At 38.0% G+C, this 15,614-nt stretch overlaps 1 long non-coding RNA gene across 1 annotated transcript; it reads right to left on the reverse strand.

Moving 5' to 3' along the window:
- Window positions 1–8,698: 8,698 nt before the first annotated feature.
- On the reverse strand, window positions 8,699–11,855 carry LOC117215795. The gene is made up of 2 exons (XR_004489219.1): window positions 11,534–11,855; window positions 8,699–9,639 (listed from the first exon to the last, which is right to left on the reverse strand). It is a non-coding gene; the product is annotated as an uncharacterized LOC117215795 (long non-coding RNA).
- Between the last annotated feature and the right edge of the window lie 3,759 nt (window positions 11,856–15,614).

Here is a 15,614-nt window from a genome sequence, read left to right on the forward strand (position 1 = left end):
AGCCACTACAATATCTATGACACTGGTAGTAATTATGAGAACAATAATGATGTTCTATAAGAGGAAATGATGATTAGGAACAAAAACTTACAGGTAAGTCAAAGTATATGTTATTTGCCATTTGAAAAGAAAGTTACTAACTTAGAATTTTTTGATAAATAATAATTGTGCAAAATATATTTGATTTCAAATTTGTCAAAAATTGAAATTTAAGAAGCATTGTAATAATATAACATTAATATTTTGATTTTTCAGGAGATATCATGCGGTGGATGGATAATATGTAAAAAATATTAAGCAGTATATGAATTTTCATATTGCGTAGAGATAACAAAATGAATTTTAAAAAATGTCGACATGGTAATAAGAAATAGCATCATGACAAAGAATATATAAAGACAGTTTCATTTTTTATAAATAAAAATTTGTTGTTCCAGATTTTGAAATATAGTGAAACGTTTAATTAGTATATTAATATCTTTAAATAATTATTATTTTAGAATCAATTGTAATTGTATCATACGTACTTTTGAATTCGTGCAAGAACATATGTAATTTTGAAGTAGTTATTATTAGGAAATTGTTAGACGCGAACAGTATTCGAAAAGTTAGTATGCAGTGTAATAATTATCAATCAAAACACAAGAATTAAATTCTTGAGGAAAAAATTTCCGGAATTTCTTATTTACACGATTATAAAGAAATCCATAATAAAAAGGAGCTGCTTTCTAATACTTCTCTTCCTTGTAATGCCTATGTTAATGATAACGAGGTTCGACTTTTTGTTTTTAGAGGGATACTGGAAAATTTGAAAGTACAGTACCATTGGGAAGAAAATCACGATATTGAAAACGATATTTGCAAGTAAATTTCCAAAAAATCTGTTTTCAAATTTTCGCTTTCTATTTCACATTAAAAGAAAGGGCTGCCTTCTTTCTCTGCAAGACAAAACAAACATTCTGAATCTCGTATCAATGAATGATGTCAATAAGTTATTTTTCTTTTCAGATTGAACAATATTCCAGATTTATTCATAATTTCATACTACGCGAAGAATAGATTTTCATAGGTATATAAAGGAAATATTAAGTATAGGAAAACTCTTTTTCGTTGTAGGTGACATATGCTTCACGGTTGAACACGTGTATTTTTGAACACATATAAATGAAAAAGTACTCTTATGGAGAAAAAGAATTGATACCTTCGATTGACATTAGATAATGTATATAAACTTATGAACAATCACTATCGGTTTGTATTTTAGGTGCACACGCAGATTTGTTGGAATTCTTATAAAATGTACATCCTGTACGAACGTTTTATTCTTCCAAATTTTACGATACTATGTCTCATATAATAACTATATGGATTAAACGTAATATAAATGATCCGAAAATAGACTCGAACGACATTAATTGTCTTTCTATTTATACCAATATCGAAAATACAAGTAAAGCTTGAGCAATAGTATGCAAGAATGGACTATTTATTATTTTAAACCAAATCATAGCATATTCAGAATGCACAGTATTATCATGAAATGTAAATGAATCAGTTGTAAACGAACGATTTCACTGTAAAATCGTTGCCTCCTTTTTTTCATCTGAAATATAGCAGCAATGAGTACATTCTTTTAATATATAATAAAACGAGATATCTTTATAAAGTTACATATGTCATCACTGGTAACTGTTATCTCGTATGACACCAAATATACCGTTAGTATGGAATGATATTTTTATGAAGATATACTTTAATGATAGATTTTATGAATGAAACGTTATATAAGAAAAATTATCTCTTGTCATTCTATGAAGTGTAGCAGCTAACGAAGATTAATTTTACGAAGTATTGGAGCAAAAGAGAATTAAAAAATTAAAAAGATCTAAATAAGATTGTTCGTGTGGCTTAATTATCTCAATTCTGGTACACCACTTGTTACATTCTAACTAATTAGCGCTAAACAATAACTTGCAAATATTAAAGATATTAACACCTTAATATTAACACCTAAAGGTTTTCAGGAAATTTTATAACATTTGATTATTGTATATCTAGTCATTGATTGATAAAATTTCTTGTATAAGCATAGATCGAGGTTGACGTCATACGCAGATTGCATATCATTGACAGGTATCGTTTTAATTTATTTTATGGCTAGAATCATTTGAATATTATACGAATAATTATTTCCATTCGAAGGATTAATAAATCACGTACCTATAAAAGATATATTATGAAAAAGACGTGACGAAACAAAAAAATATTGGAAATTCCGTTGTCATTAGATCAATTATTTTTGCAATGATTTTTATTTCCATGTAATTACATATGAAATGGGTAATTCATTAACATCTCCTCGAATCGAATATAATTCGTTACACTTCACAACGATTCAAATAATGGACGGGAAATATATAATAAGTTTCCTGTCCTTGCGTTAAAATAGTACTGTACAAATCAGATGATACAGGAAATACCCAAAACACCCAATTACATCCACATTGCATGACAGCACACTTGCAATGGATTTTTGTGATTTCAATGTCACAGACAATGACACAACTAATCAGAACACGTTCGAGGCTATAGACATTGAAATTACCGCGTGTTTAATACGTTTAAAGCATAAATCTAAATTTCACGCGATTATTTCTTTGTACATTGTGAAACTCTTAAATTATCTTAATCGAATAAATAATCCTAATGTAATAAAACATCTTGAAATAGACCTAAATATCTGAAACAGAAACTCGAAGGATAAGAAATCCTAAAAGGTACTAATCCTAAAATAACAAACTCCTAAATAATAAACAAGTGATAAAACCTGTTATAAATAATAAACCTTAACTGGAATAATCAAATCCTAACTAATCGAAAATAAAATAAGGCAAGCAATTCTTAATCTTTCAAGTAATTTTTCCGAAAACACAGAAAGATAGAGAAATTAAATAGACGCAGCACAAATTGCAGCACAATGAAAGTTTCAGAGCGATGAATACGATCGTATTAAACTAAATAATTTTCAAAAGTGAAATTACACTGAAACGTATATCGATGATATTTGTCATTTCTACGATCTGTTTCGCTTGATCGTGCTTCTTTTCTGATGTAAATTCAATTTATAATACGAACTAAGTTTCCTTTATTATTAGTCCTGCGTCTTTTTAATTCGTCACTTCTTTTATTTCAGAACAATGACGGGCTCCAAGATGCTGTTCGGATGTTTGGCGTTAATTGCTTTTCTGCATCCATTAGTTCACGTTTGTACTTCGAGTAGTACAGCTCAAGGTTTGTACTTCGAGTTGTGTTTTTCCATGCACTTCAAATTCCAATACGATCTGGTCACGTGGCCTTCGTACAATTTCGAAATTTTACCTGTTTGGTAATCGTCAATGAAAAAAGAAGTTATGCGTGACCTCAACACATTGAAACAATTTTTATGATTTTTTATTTGTCGGTTGGTCAGCAAGTTAATGGAAAAATTTCACTTAACTATTCGCGTTAATTTCTTCGGTTTAACTTTTGGGAAATGCTTCGTTAGCTTCGGGAATATTCCAACGATTCGTTTTACGTACAAAATAAGCATGATAAATATTACATCACGGTAATGTAATATCGGAATATATTAAAGGTGTAATTTTGTCCGATTAATTATAATTTATTAATAATGGATTGAAAATACAGATATTAGTTAGACAGAGAAACGATGTTTGATTAACAGGAAAACTAAATGCAACGCTCGTATTTACAACAAATAACTTGACAACTATTTGGTAACTCTCTCTCTCTCTCTCTCTCTCTCACTCTCTCTCACTAGCAACTCTAACACTCGACAACACTCGCAACTCAATTCTAACGACTCTATGCTTCGACGTCTCGATCAACTCTGATTCTCGCAACACGCACACTTTTCGATTCGCCTTGGATAGCGAAACCGTCCTTCTTCTAACGTTGTCTATTGTTTCCCTCATACCTATGTAAGAACTACCAACTACGTGCCTTTAGTCACGTAGGCACTCTTAAATGTAAACGAACCACAGAAACACGACGTACACGGTTTTTCTATTTTCAGCCGATCTCCAATCAAAGCTATTCTACGATATTACAATCGGCCTTTCCTGACAATCACATCTGCCCTCAGATGTGCTCATCATCGCCGCTCGCACTTACATCACTATCGTCAGCATTCCACCATTTCATGTGATCGGCTGCCGTGGAAGTTGTACGTGGCCCTTCGTGCTCCCCCTCTCGCTGCACTATGTATCGGTCATTTCGCAGGACTTTTATCACCCGATACGGTCCAAGAAACTTCGGATGCAGTTTTAGCCCGGGACCCCTCTGCATCCTCTCGATTGCCACTAGATCTCCCGTCCTGTATGCTGTCGCCTTCTTGCGTCTCCTGTTATACGCCCGCTTGTTTCGGATTTGGATCTCCTCAATCCGTCTCTTTGCGTCCGCACGCAGCTGATTTCGTTCCTCTTGGAACACCGCGGCCTGTTCGTCCTCGATGCTACTGCTCCTCTTTCGCTCTTCCTCTATCTTCCTCTCCGTTCTTTGTTTACCCATTTCACTCTTGTCAGGGGCTTTGATCGTCGTGGCAGCATCGTGACATTTTCGTAGGCTCGGTTCATGGAAGACGTTAACAACTTACCATCTACCGAGACTATGATCTCTTATTTTTCGAATGTCTTCACGTTCATCGTGTCCTCGACAATCCCATCGTCGTCCTCGTCATCCACATCCTCTGTATATCGAATCTTCGTATCGATATTATTGGAGGGATTCCGCGCGTGCGACTTCCCTTGTCTTTTCGTTCGCCTTGCACTCACTCTCTTCGAGTCTATCCGAAAACTTGAAACAACCCTCACACCCGCAACGCTATCCTTCTCAGTAAATTCGCAAATATCATCAACAACATCCTGTTGCTGTTGTTTAGCCAGATTCTTCCTCCTCGTGATGTTCGCTAAGTCCTCCTGCTGGCGGCAAGAATCCGACGAGGACACCATCTCGTGGTCCACTTTACCAATCACCACGTGTCTTGCCACTATTCTCCGTTCCTCCGACACTTGCTGCACAGCTGCCCGATACTTCTTCAAAACTTCTGCCAACTCTTCTTTATTTTCTTCCAATTGCGACAGTAGCTCAGTTCGTTCGCGACTAGCTACATTAATCACGATCTTCTGCTTCGGAACGTTGCCGCAGTACTTCCTGCAACGAAGCCCGCGTCTCATTCGGTTCTTGCTCCAGTGCCTGTTTCGCTTTAACTGCAACTGCTCTAGCGCATTCTGCATCTTCTAACTGGTTCTTCAGCTGTCGTAAAGCTGCTTTACCCGTCGAGTCACCTTTCGATCTCTCCGGCATCGTTTGAGCGTCTCTTAGCAATGCTTTGGTTCTCTTCAAATCTCTTTTTAGACTATGTTGCATGTCCTTAACGTGTGACAAATCTATCTCACTCGCCTGTGTCTCTACATCTATCTTGAGGACTTCCGGACACTCATCGGGATTTTCGTCCTTTATTCTACTAATAAAAGATTCTCCCCCTTTTGTACTTATTTCAACAGTGTCCAAAAAGTCTGCGCCAATAATAAGCGAATGTTGCATCACTGTGTCTGGAACTACGTGTATGGTTATACAGTACGACTCATTGTCTATAATAATGTTCGTCGAAAATTTCCCGAGCGTAAAATTCCTTCCGGAACCGACACCGCCAAATCCAACGATTTTCACATGCTGATCTGCTCGCATTAGAGTCAGCTCACTACCGGTGTCTATCAACGCGCTCAATTCGAAATTTTCCATCTTAACATCCTTACCACGCCTTGTTTGTAACGACCGAAACACGCTGTAAACTTTTTTTGAGGACTCACCCAAATTGTCGCAACTTGATGCGTACTTGATGTGTCCGTACGCAACGTTGGTCGCTTACTACATTTTCAAACTCATTCCTCAACGCCTTTTTTAGCTTTGCCCAGAACTTCGCGCATCGCTCTTGTCGTACGAAGGCCTGAGCGGAGCCTGCGAGTAATTTCTTAGCATAGGCCACCATGTGGGGGTCTGACCAATCCCACACTTCTGCCATTTCCTCGAAGTCTTCCACCCACTGATTTACACTCAGCAGATCATCCCCGCTGAATTTCTCTAATGAGTCTTCCACGTCTTTAAGACTCAACATCGAACCGACGCATATACTTCTGCTGATACTCATCGCGGTCCTGATACACCGCTCGCGTGCCTCTCCTGTATTCTCGCGCGCCTTGTTTATCGTCCTCGCCTTCACTTTCGTCGGAGCTCTCTTCCGACGATACATCGTCTCCTTCTAGGGCCGCCTGTAGCCGCGCGCGTAGTTTGGATTTTCTTCCCGTTACCTTCAACCCCAAGCTAACGAGACGCGCTCTCAGCTCTTTCGTCCTCAGCTTCTCGAGGTCTTCCTCTCCCTCTTGACTGCGTTCGGCTCTCTGCTTGCTTCTTAGATCTCGCTTTGTTGGTTCTTCGCCACGCTTCGAATCCTTAGGAGTAGATCGACCAGGTTTGCACGCTCTGTTCAACCTGGCAACCAGCACTGATCTCGCACCGGATATAGGCAGATTCATCTGTGCGAGCTTACTCCTCAGCTCCTCCAGCGTCAAATCCTCTTCACCCGACAATCGTTCGTCTTCAACGTTTGCCATTTTATTCTATTCTTTTCTACTCCCGCACAAATAGCTCCGTTAAATCGTATCGTTTCTCTGTCTTATTCAATCCCGGACGAGCCCCCACTTGTAATATCGGAATATATTAATAATGGATTGAAAATACAGATATTAGTTAGACAGAGAAACGATGTTTGATTAACAGGAAAACTAAATGCAACGCTCGTATTTACAACAAATAACTTGACAACTATTTGGTAACTCTCTCCCTCTCTCTCTCTCTCACTAGCAACTGTAACACTCGACAACACTCGCAACTCAATTCTAACGACTCTATGCTTCGACGTCTCGATCAACTCTGATTCTCGCAACACGCACACTTTTCGATTCGCCTTGGATAGCGAAACCGTCCTTCTTCTAACGCCTTTTTAAAACGCGATGGCGCTATCACTTTCTAAAAGCGTCGTCTTTACATTTCCGATGGCCACGGGCACATCCGACTGCCAGATATACAATGTATTATAAGAGTATCATTACCATACTTTTCATGAAAAGAGCAATTTTTCTTGATAACTATACTCTGTAACATAGATTGAAGTCGCTGATTTGATCCCTCTGATATCGTTGTCTTATGAGAGTCTCGCCAGGTCTTGATTAGTTCTGTTGACTCTTATCGTTGTGAAAAATCGATTCGTTGTGTACCTTTTTTGTATAGAGAATTATTTTGTGGTAGAATATAATGTTGTAATATTCGTGGTCTTTACTTTACTAATTTTGTCACTGAGCCGCTCTTTGGTTCGTTGAGCGATTCATATTCCGCATATATTCCGTACTTGCTTCGCTTGGTACTTTTATAATTTTCGCAGTTACAATAAAAAATTTAATTCTTAACAGATTAAAGATTTAACCTCTTGCTGTATAGTGTACAATAATTTTTTTTTTTTTTTGTATAGGTTATGTGATCCATAGTTTGAGTAAGTAGTACATATATATATATATATGTCGGAGATGAAAGAACACCGGAACCTTCGGATAGCCCCGCAACATTGCAATCTAAAGTCTACTATAACTGTAACTAAACTATTGTTGTTATTCAATCCGATTGTAATTGTTCGAGATTAGTGACGGTGAGCTTTGGCTCGAGGCGACAGTCTGTCGCCCAACGTAGCCGCGGTCAAGGGATGAACGCTTTGCCCAACAAACATATGGAATAATTCTATAGCTCTCCTTAAAAGAAATATTCGTGGCGACACGCGACAGTAAACATTCCAACGGTTTCTGTCCCGTGGCTCGCCACACGCAGACCCTATTCTTCGAGTAAGATGATTGCCAGATGTCGATGCGTCTCCGCAGTACATGTTCGGCTAGCCCGAGGGCCCGTTATAAATCTTAAGGTTAAGTTAACTAAAGTCCTTCAAACAGACAAACAGTCTTTGTCCCAACTACGGGAAGATAGGGGAGACATATTTTTCAACGAGCGGCGTCTCCCACTAGCAACTTTCCCTCGAGGGCGGCTAGCATCTTTTTCTAACCACCAATATGGAGATTGACCAATTAGCAGCAACGTCAATTTCCCTTACTTCCTAAACGAAGGCTTTCCTCGACGAATCCGATGATCTCGTGTCCTTAGACACACCCCAGTATAGTTTTCCTCTGTGGAATAATCGGGACGGGACGCGCATTCTTTGACGCGCATTCTTTGACGCGCTCCCGTCGACTAAAGAGTAACGTCTTTACGCTCAGCAATTATCGTTTACGAGTCAGACTTAGATTCAGCGAGAACGCCTATCTGTCATCCCGTTGACCGCGGATTCGTTATTGAACCTGAGATCACTGTCACTAGTGTCGCGGACGTCTCACCGCCGTGATAGATTGTCAAACCTGTGTTATTCATACCTGTGTCAATAAATCGTATCTTCGCTACACCGCAACGATGGCTACCTTCAATGAAGACTCCTCAAACACCGACAACCCTATCCCCACTGCTTCTCCGACATATATATATATTTACGTGACAAGCTTTCATTTCAATCTATATTTAAGATTAATATTTTATCAGTTTCTGTTCGTAACAACATCGAAGTAGTCAATAAGTTTGAAGAGTATAATTAAGGAAGTTATGAAGCAAGAGGTTAAGAACAAATTCTGAAAGAGGTTATGTACAACTCAGTAGCACTGCTTTACATTACTTTGCGAATTACTTTTCAAGCATAAAAATAGTTTAACAGCCATTTATAGTTACTTCCTTACCATTACATTCATTAAATTCGTTTGATTTTGTAAACAAAATAACCACGCTGACCAGTCTCTTATTTAAAATAGAACAGCTTACTTTCTCTTCGTAAATATTATTAATAATTTCTCCCAATTCGTATACTTCCATCCTTCGTATAAGTGACAATGAATCAGAAGAGTTTCATAGCAATATTGAACAACATACAGTCAACTACAACACCATTGGATACATCCACCATACAGTCAACTACAACACCATTAGATAACAGCAATACAATAGATTATAATTTTCTACGTGTCATTGATTCATCGTCATCATTTTCCATTTTTTTAGCATATGTAAAAACGTATCTGACGTAATCTTACCTCGCTCTTTGAGTACAAAAATCCATTCAAATGAAACAAAGGGAAAAGAAATAAGAAAACAAACACTCACATACGAATCTTCATTACATAACTGTATGTACTCCTCGAGGTATAATTACTCAGACACGTTACAGCGTACCTTCTTCGTTCCCTGATGGCTGATGTTGATCGTTGACGTTTATAATGAAAGAATTTCGTCAACGGCGCCATCTGGATCCTTGTTGAAAAATTAAAATAGCCGCAACAGCACCATTAAGCTCATTACCCAGAGTAGCTCTTGTTGCTGAGTCGTGGAGGAATTCATATCATCAACGACATAAACTATACCAGTTCCGGTAACGTTCTTCAGATGGTCCAGGCACTCGAACTCGCAACATCGCTCTCCAACACGGAATTTCTTGCATGTCTGTAGTAAAAAGAAATCGATCAATTGTACAGATCAATCGTCACTCGACTGCTCGAGAATTCAGATCATCCAGAGAATAGAATAGAGACGTGGAAAAATGTAGTGCGATCGTCGCAGTGGGAGGAAATAGGGGGATAGGGACCAAATGAATGAACGAGATGTTAAGGACAACTGACGATAAGTTCTTCTTTTGTCGAGAATTGCATGTTTGTGAATGGTTTGTGGGTGGTTAGGTGGAGAGAATTGAAGAGTTTGGAGGTGACTGGAAGAGTGTTTTGGGCAAGGTAGATTGCAGAATGGTTGCGGTAGTATTGTGTTAATTATGGGTTTGTACATGTAATCTTTGTATGTATCACTACATACAACCTAACGTATATTTTTAATAATACATCAGAGTTTTAGTTATTTCATAGCTATGAATTTTATACTCTATAATCTTGACGTTTTATTTCACAGACGCGTTTGAATATCCATAAAAATTAAATGAACCAATGTATTCATTATCTTATAGAGAAGATATATTATTTTTAATTATGTTCCAATTATTTATCATGATCCTGATTTCCTTATTCTGAAAATTTGAAAGGAAGTTTTGTAGTTTGATACTTTCAGCGACAAAGGGTCAATATTGCTTTAGTATATTTCGTCACATATACATGTATATCTATATGTCGGAGATGAAAGGACACCGGAACCTTTGGATAGCCCCGCAACATTGCAATCTAAAGTCTACTATAACTGTAACTAAACTATTGTAGTTATTCAATCCGATTGTAATTGTTCGAGATTAGTGACGGTGAGCTTTGGCTCGAGGTGACAGTCTGTCGCCCAACGTAGCTGCGGTCAAGGGATGAACGCCTTGCCTAACAAAGGTATGGAGTAATTCTATAGGTCTCCTTAAAAGAAATATTCGTGGCGACACGCGACAGTAAACATTCCAACGGTTTCTGTCCCGTGGCTCGCCACACGCAGACCCTATTCTTCGAGTAAGATGATTGCCAGATGTCGATGCGTCTCCGCAGTACATGTTCGGCTAGCCCGAGGGCCCGTTATAAATCTTAAGGTTTAGTTAACTAAAGTCCTTCAAACAGACAAACAGTCTTTGTCCCAACTACGGGAAGATAGGGGAGACATATTTTTCAACGAGCGGCGTCTCCAACTAGCAACTTTCCCTCGAGGGCGGCTAGCATCTTTTTCTAACCACCGATATGGAGATTGACCAATTAGCAGCAACGCCAATTTCCCTTACTTTCTGAACGAAGGCTTTTCTCGACGAATCCGATGATCTCGTGTCCTTAGACACACCCCATTATAGTTTTCCTCCGTGGCATCATCGGGACGGGAAAGACATTCTCGCTCGCGATCTCATTGATGAAAGGAGTAACTCTTTACGATCAGTGAATATTACGCGTACCGACTTAGATTTTGTGAGTACGTTCATCTATCATCCCGTCGACCGCGGATTCGTTATTGAACCTAGGATCATTGTCATTAGTTTCTCGAGTACCTAACTACCGCGGTTACTTGTCCGGTTCTATAATAATCGTATTTGCACTAGTCAATGTCTTCTCTATTGCATAACGACAACGTGTAACCCAAACGAAGATTCGTTTCACGCCCCTAACCCTAATTCTTTTCATATATTTCATATATATATACATATATATATATATACATATATATATATATATATATATATATATATATATATATATATATATATCGTACATAAAACAAAATACATCTAAAAAATAATAATAATAAGGAACCTCTGATGGAAATGCCTCCGCAAACATTGTCCGAACGACGATCACCGAAGCCTAGGGAAACAACAAAAAAGGAAAAAACATTAAAATCGCAAAAACAACCATAATATGCGAATATCCAAACTTACGAAAAATAACTCGAAGAAGGAGGTCCTTGTTGTGGGAGAGCAGCGGAATTGCGCGTGTTACCCGAGCAAACATCGAGGTGATAATGATGCTGCAGCCGCCGGCCCTTGCACGCGCCGAAGAAACACGGGTAATTCCCACGGTACAAAACATAGAAGTTTCTCGCGGAAAAGACTAGATCAGCATGGAATGCTTCAAGCCTCCTAGACGCTAGCTCAGCAGAAGCACACGACCGATAAAAACTAAGTCGAAATACGGAATTTACATTTTGTCACGTACGATTCCAAGAAACCCAAACTGCAACATCCCGATTCCCACGGAAGCGTACCCCCAGTGGACCACCACCCCGTGGGGGATGGCATTATAAATAAGCGAAGCAACATAGAGCAGCGCTCATTATTATTCTGGTGAACATTCTTATTACGCTCATTATATTTTGTGTTCATTGTTATTACGGATCATTCGTATTACGTTCATTATTCTTGCGTTCATTATTATAGTGATCATTGTTATTACCGTTCATTATTCTTGTGCTCATTATATTTTGTGTTCATTGTTACTACGTTCGTTATTGCGCTCATCATTGCGTTTAGAAATTTTGTATAGTATTTTGCGTTTCGGGGTCTTTAGTTTTTCGGTCAAGAAAAGAGAACCGCGACTAAGTAAAAGAAAGATTTTATCTTTGAAGTCCTCATTTCATCGCTTAGACAGAAACGCGCATTGTAATTGCGGTATTAATCCAGTTAGTAAATTGTTCAGTCTGTATCGAAATAGATAAATAAAGTAAAAGTTGATAGTAAACTATATTCGAGTTCAAGTAATAAACCCAACAAAAACTTCGACGACCACCGGAGCAGCTGAGGTAATGGCACCAGACAGCACCTACTCCTCAAGGTAAGAAAATTAATTTTGAAAATTTCCTTCTTCTCTGATAATCTCGTTGCCCTCGAGAATCGAATTAGAACTTCCTATCATCGATCTCGTTTTATTTTCGTGAACGGTTTTGAAGATAGAATCATTGTTTAAACTTTAAACAAAGGAGTTGTCCGCTGTGTCGGCTTGTGCGAACGGAGTTTTCAGCTACTGAACCATCCACTGATCTTCGCATTCCTCCTCCCATTGTTGGCAAAATATTGCCCGTCTTTGGGCAAGGCTTGCGAAATCACACAAATCCCGCACAGAAAGGACTATTAAATACATCGTCGGGGTCAATCGAAAATTAAGAGCAATACCGGCATTGCTAATAACCGATATTCTTGCCATCGTTGCATGCGATTGTAAGAGAGAAATAGCAGAACAATTTCCCTTCGGAAATTTAACCAAAGGATCGTTCGCTGTGTTGGCTTGTGCAAACGGTGTTTTCGATTATCAAAAACACCCGTCGATCTTCGCATTCCTCCTCCCACTGTTGGTAAAATACTACCCGTCTTTGGGCAAGGCTTGCGAAATCACACGAGTCCCACACAGAGAGGATCGTTAGAATCATCCTCGATTATTAAACTCGAAAGGCAAGAAGATCGTGGTAACAAAATCCATCGTAGGAAATGAATTGAGTTTCGGTTCTAACGGCAACCTGTTACAGTGAAATTAAAAGAGAAGAAGAAGTCGAACGTAAAAATAAATTTATATAAAACAACGAAAATCTCACATTCCTATCCAATCCAGCAACGCTAAAAATATATATCCGGCTAATAAATATATATATATAAAGGTAATAATCTAAGCAATTCTACATTCAAATAAAATCCGTTCTACGAGGACAAATAATTATTAATCCCAACTTTAATCCTCTCCCGTGCCAGTATTCCTGCACATAGCAGGTTAGCCGAAAAGTGAAATTCGTTACCAGTTGCATTAAGCATCAGTTAACGCTACCCATTAAACGAAAAATAATAAAAATAAAATATTTTGAAATAGTCCTTAGACTATTTCTGGTGGCAGCAACTACCGTATTAATTAGAAATCTAAACCAGTATTACATACACAATAATATCATTTCAATTTATCTTCCTTCAGACTAAATTCAAACTCAACAACAAACAAAAAATTTTCAGTAAACTCTAAATTTAAAATTTGATCGATGTCAATAAACTAATACGTAACATTAATAGATATATAGTAAATATTTTGGTGGCAGCGGTGGGATACGCTTCACGGAGGATTAAAGTTGGTTTAAACGGTTCGATACGCTCCACAGAGGACTAAGGTTGTCACGTTTGTCAATAAAATATATATTTGAGAAACAATGGCGACTAAATTAAAATCGTTGGACAAAGACATGATCTTGATGTTATCGGAAAAACTTAAAGCATGGGATGCGAACTTTCGCGATATGAGTGCAAAACTCAGCGAATTACAAAGCGGCTTATTCGAACTTAAAACAAAACAAGAATCTAAAACATCCGTATCATCGCCGATAATTTCCCAAGCGACAATACCGATAGAAGTTAATCCCCAATCAATTAAGTTAAAAGATGCAATAGAGACAGTACCAGTGTTCGACGGACATCTACCCTCGGTATTTCGATTTTTAAGAGCATGCGAGCGCGCATGAAACATGGTTCCTAGGCATCAAGAATCTCAGTTAGTAAAATTATTAACAAATAAGCTTCGCGGGCACGCGTTCCTCGCCATAGAAGACACAGAAATAATAAGTTTAAACGATTTCGGGAATAAATTAAAAGATATGTTCGATCCGGGAAAAACGGTTAACGAATATAAAGGGGAATTAGCTACAATATTTCAACGACCGGGAGAAGATATTTTGGACTACATAGAGCGCGTCAAAGATCTCAGACTGGCAATAATGAACGGGGAAAGGTACGAGTACGGCACCGTATTTCAAGATAGGATAGATCGAGACACGAGGGAAGCTTTCGTTAAGGGGCTCCCAAACGAGGTGTATTTACGAGTAAAAATAGCAGGATACCAATCCTTGGACGATGCGTACCGCCAAGCCGTGAAAGCAACGCGAGAATTAAAACAAGCGAACGATAGATTTCGATACCAACATCCGACATCTTCGAATAATTATAACCGAAACAACCGCCAGGACTGGAAATTTGTACCGCCGTCGCGGAAACACCTAAACAACCCGGGAATAGAAGAAAATGTCAGGAAAGAAACAAGAGCAATAACTTGGGAAGGAAAACGCACAAATAAATACCTCGATAGAGATCTAAATCAAAAGAGAGATGCTGATCATTTCAACCAACCAACTTTTCAATGCAAACACCGTTCCGTTGCTGTGATAAGGGATAATGTCACGATAAATAATAAGAGGACGCACGGTGCCATAGATAGGATCATGGCTGAGAAATTTACTGAGTTACCAAACAAGATAAATAATATTAGTGCCAAAGAACTTTCAGACGAAGGAGAAACTAGGAAATTGAACGACGAGACGACAGGCAACGCTTATCCACTGCCTAATATCACAGAGATATTGGGCCCGCTGGGAAGTGCGAATTGCCTCTCCACGTTCGACTTGGCAAAGATACAAAAGCAAGATTCCACGAAACTCGTGAATGTTTCAACCATAATAGGAAAAGAGATAGCGAGTGCATCTCACTCAAAAACTTCTATAAAACCATCAGAAGGAAACTTTATCGAACTCAAAGCCAAATAATTAAATTGCAAGGAAGATCACACTATAGAAAATAAAAATATAGCTATCCCTAAATCCAAAACAGAATCTATAAGCAAAAAGGTTTGTAATAAAAATTCAAAGAATAATTCTAAATCTATCGAAAATATTCTTAAACGTTCCATACAAATAAATAATAATTTAATTAAAATAAGCACTTCCAGTGAAACTATTTATCCTGAAAAGGTAGAGAAAAATCAAGGTGTTGGGAATAAAGTAAATAAAGAAGGAAAAAGGGTAACTAAGGAAAAGGATTCTAATCATTTTCAAGCTGAAGAAACGCAAGTTCAACGAGCTCAAAGAAATCAAAAGGGAGAAAATAGGGAATCACCAGTCGAAGATATATATGAAAACTTGAATAAATACGCTAGCCATTGGATTATAATTGGATTAAAAATACTTTATTGGTTACTACATCTAATATTTGACGTAGGCAA

This window comes from Bombus bifarius, unplaced genomic scaffold (genome assembly GCF_011952205.1).
Source record: "Bombus bifarius isolate JDL3187 unplaced genomic scaffold, Bbif_JDL3187 scf7180000009807_frag, whole genome shotgun sequence".
NCBI lineage: Eukaryota > Metazoa > Arthropoda > Insecta > Hymenoptera > Apidae > Bombus > Bombus bifarius.